The sequence below is a fragment of the Palaemon carinicauda genome, chromosome 23 (assembly GCF_036898095.1).
Source record: "Palaemon carinicauda isolate YSFRI2023 chromosome 23, ASM3689809v2, whole genome shotgun sequence".
NCBI classification, from domain to species: domain Eukaryota; kingdom Metazoa; phylum Arthropoda; class Malacostraca; order Decapoda; family Palaemonidae; genus Palaemon; species Palaemon carinicauda.
This window is the reverse complement of record NC_090747.1, coordinates 99124141-99128669: the sequence shown is the minus strand read 5'-3', so window position 1 is coordinate 99128669 and position 4529 is coordinate 99124141. Positions and strand designations below refer to the sequence as shown.

At 34.0% G+C, this 4529-nt stretch overlaps 1 pseudogene; it reads left to right on the top strand.

Moving 5' to 3' along the window:
• The window catches only part of LOC137617023 (protein rtoA-like), a 4012-nt pseudogene extending 1001 nt beyond the window's left edge, over positions 1-3011 (top strand).
• Positions 3012-4529: the final 1518 nt, after the last annotated feature.

Genomic DNA, 4529 nt, shown 5'->3' with positions numbered 1-4529 from the left:
GCAGCGTATATCTAAGATTTCTAAGCAGGAAATATACAAAACTACGTATATTTTAACAGGTATTCTTCTGCTAACTAATATACACAAGTCTTAAACACAGCATCTTTCAGATATCTGCTGGTAATGAAAATATACACACAAAAAGTTGCCAGAAACTACAACAATTCTATCTATTTGTAACGGGATGAACATTACATCTGGAAAATCAATTTATATTTATATTTTCTTTTTCTTTCAGGTCCAGACGTTGATGTTTTTGATGGGTACCATTACCTTGGTGCTGGCTGCCCCTCAGTTTGACTTAAACAATAATCAGGTGAGTTGATTGTTACGAAATTATTTGTTATGTATATATATATACATATATATATACATATATATATATATATATATATATATATATATATATATATATATATATATATATATATTCTAAGGCATTAGTAAAACTCCACGTTTCTGGTGCATGTGTTAAAACTGGTTGGACCATCTCATTAAATACGTTCTCTTTAGAGAAAGAGACGTTTTAATTTTCATAATCTGTTCGTTTTCCAAAAGTTCTCGATCTTATGTATGTATATATGTATATATATATATATATATATATATATACATATATATTTTATATATATATATATATATATATATATATATATGTACACACACATATATATATATATATATATATATATACATATATATGTGTGTGTATACATATATATACATATATATATTTATATATATATACATATATATATATATATATATATATATATATATATATATATATATATATATATATATATATATATATATTCTAAGGGTTAAGTAAGGATCCCTGTTTCTGATACATATGTTAAAACTGGTAGGACCATCTCATTATGTTTCTTTTTATAGAAAGTGACATTTTACTTTTCATAATCTCTTTTTGTTATCCAAAAACTCTCCATGCCATGCTTATCCTTCTTTTAATTTCGGTCTAGTTCACTGCAAGACAAAGACCTCAGCCATGTCCTTCCATTCGCATATGTTTAAGTTTTATACCAGCAAATTTTTATCGCTCGTTAATCCTTCTTATAAATAGCTTTGTTAAGTATGTATAATGTACGGCTGTGTATTTGTTTACTATAAACTTTTCTTTCTATTTTTTGACAGCCCATGCCCTACAGCTTCGCCTACGGCGTAAGCACATCTGACACAGGCGACGAGAAGGACACAAGGAAACGGTTTCGCCTTCAGGAGTGACAGAGGGTGAATATAGGTGGCTCCAGCCCAATGGACTCTACATGTAAGTAACAGAGATCAACAGTTGTGTATTACTTAGCACAAAAGCATTACAAATTGGTAGACTTTACACCCATTGAATAATTCTAACTTTCGGCTGAAGGAGAGCATAAAGAACAATTAGAAATTATTCAATTGCTTATGCATCTTCATGCTTATCAGTCATTGAAATCATTTATTTATCTTATTTTTCTCTCCAAGATCAAAGAACATTTTTCATATATGTCTATTACTAATCATTTGCTTTTCTTTCTGCACGTCCTAATGTTTGAGATTGTGCATTTCCAGTCAAAATTACCAACTGAAGAATAATTACAGATTTATTTGGTGCAAATACATTATACTTTAAGATAGATTTGTAGAAGTCTTACTCCCTTCACTAAGACTAATTCTATTTGTTGTCCACAGAATAACTCGATACACAGCCGATGACACCTCTGGATACCGTGCAATCGTCAGCGAAGAGCCTGGCGAAAGAGTAGCAAACTACTACACCAACACCCAGCTAGGCGGCTCTGTCGAAGTACCTTCTGTTTTCCCAAGCAGAGGAAGTCAGCTGTCCGTAAGCAGTTTCCAGTCAGGAAACCAGCAGTCATCAAGTAGCTTCCAGTCGGGAAATCAGATCTCCAGTAGCTTCCAGTCAGGAAATCAGATCTCCAGTGGCATCCAGTCTGGAAATCAACTGTCCTTCAGTGGGTTACAGTCAGGTAACCAGATCTCTAGTGGCATCCAGTCAGGAAATCAGCAATCCTTCAACAGCTTCGGCTCTGGAAACCAAATTGTTACGAGTTCTCAGAACTTCCAGAATCAGGGATCCAGTACAGGCCAGAATTTCCAGGCCTCAACAGTTGCACCACACAGAACCAGGGTCTCACTAGCTCAGTTGTTGTTCAGAACCAGGGCTTCAGCAACGCAATCGATGTCCGAAACCAGGGCACCCTCAGCCTCCCTGTCCAGAGCTTCAGTACCACACAGAACATTCAGCCACAGAGAATCACAACTTTCACAGTCTCAGAACCCTCTCAGAGCAGTGGAAACATAATTGACGGTGGGAATCATCGATGGTGGTATTGTTAGTGGTGGAATCGTTGATGGTGGTATTGGTTGGTACCACTTCTACCAGTTTTGACTCCGGTTTCAATCAGTTCAACGCTAACAGCAATTCTATCAATGCTGGATCAAGGGCTGAGCTCTAACACCAATTCTTTCAATGCCGGGTCAAGACTGAGCTCAACCGGCAACTCTTTCAACGCTGGATCAAGTCTTAGCTCTAACACCAATTTGAACGCTGGGTCAAGACTGACCTCAAACACCAATTCTCTCAACGCTGGGTCAAGACTGACCTCAAACACTAATTCTTTCAACGCCGGGTCAAGACTAACCTCTAACACCAATTCTTTCAACGCCGGGTCAAGACTGACCTCAAACACCAATTCTCTCAACGCTGGGTCAAGACTGACCACAAACACCAATTCTCTCAACGCTGGGTCAAGACTGAGCAACGTAGGGGGTTCCAGAATCTCAACTGGAAGCATCACCCAAAGTGTCCCTGTGATCTTGGCCAGTGGAACCAATAGGTTCAGTGGATAATCAGTCATTTGTTAATCGTTCAAAGTCTGTAAAAGATTCTGGACAAAGTTTGATACTTCTGCATTTTCAAAGTTGCATGGGAACTATTTATCTGTAGCTTAACGGACTACTCCGAATAAAATATAAGTTAATGATTATCTTTTTTTAATTTTGTACCTAAAAGTGTATAGAGAAAGGTTAGGCTGCTTTTATCAAGCAACACAAGCACAATTTCACCGGGATATAAATTCATTTTATAGGCCTATTCCATACATATAAATATGCCTAAGATCTTGCATATGCATATCCATAGACAGAAAAATAACCACATTTCATATGAATTGTTTTTCTTAGTATTTTGTATATTTTTTTCTATTGTTGAAACAAAACCTGCATGCAACCTTAAGACTTTTTGATTTAGGCTATCAAAAATTTCGTGATTATCTCCCTAATGATGAAAATATAATTAGGCTTCTCAAGTAGTTTGATTTCCTTTCTATGATAGCAAGAAAAATTGATGATTTCCTTGTTGGGGAAAAGATTTTCTTTGATTTCAATTGATTTCATTTCATTTGTCTTTAAAAGAAGCCATGATCAGCAGAGCTGTACTAGTCGGGGATATTCATACTAGGTTGGTTTGCTGTGAGATATTAGAGTAATGTCCTATATTACCACCAATCTGCACTGACTAGAGTGGTGATGAAAACTGGCCAAACTCCAGACATGAATTGGGGATATGTCTGAGGCCTTTGTCCAGCAGTGGACTAGAAACAGCTGCATTTGTTGTTGTTCTTTCATGAATATATATATATATATATATATATATATATATATATATATATATGTACATATATATACATATATATATATATGTCTATATATATGTATATATATACATATATATATATATATATATATATATATATATATATATATATGTACATATATATATACATATATATATATGTCAATATATATGTATGTATATATATATATATATATATATATATATATATATATACTGTATATACATATACATATATATATATATATATATATATATATATATACATATATATATATATATATATATATATATATATATATATACATATATATATATATATATATATATATATATATATATATATCTAAAAAGATAGATGTATCTTATAACTACTGGTAAATCCTGATGAACTAAATTTAAGGAAAATAGGGATTTGTCAAAACTACTGTTCAAATTTGTGTTAGAATTATTTGAATTTAATCCATATCGACTGGAACCTATTCCAGAGATTCTGGAAACGTTACGATGTTACAGATATTGTAACAAAGGAGAGAGTTACAAGGAGTTACAAGGATTTTGGATGTATCAAGGACTTATTAGTCCTTCTGCTGAGACTACATTGTCTTCTGGGTAGAGCCAATTAGTTTAAACTATTAGAGAGTTCTTATGAATGAGAGAAAGAGAGAGAGAGAGAGAGAGAGAGAGAGAGAGAGAGAGAGAGAGAGAGAGAGAGAGAGAGAGAGAGAGGTAGCTTATTAGTAACGTCCTTGTCTGGTTATTGTCATACTGGGGTTCGAGTCCCGCTCAAACTCGTTAGTTCCTTTGGTCGATACAACATCACCATCCTTGTGAGCTAAAGATAGGGGGTTTGTGGGAGCTTATAGGTCTA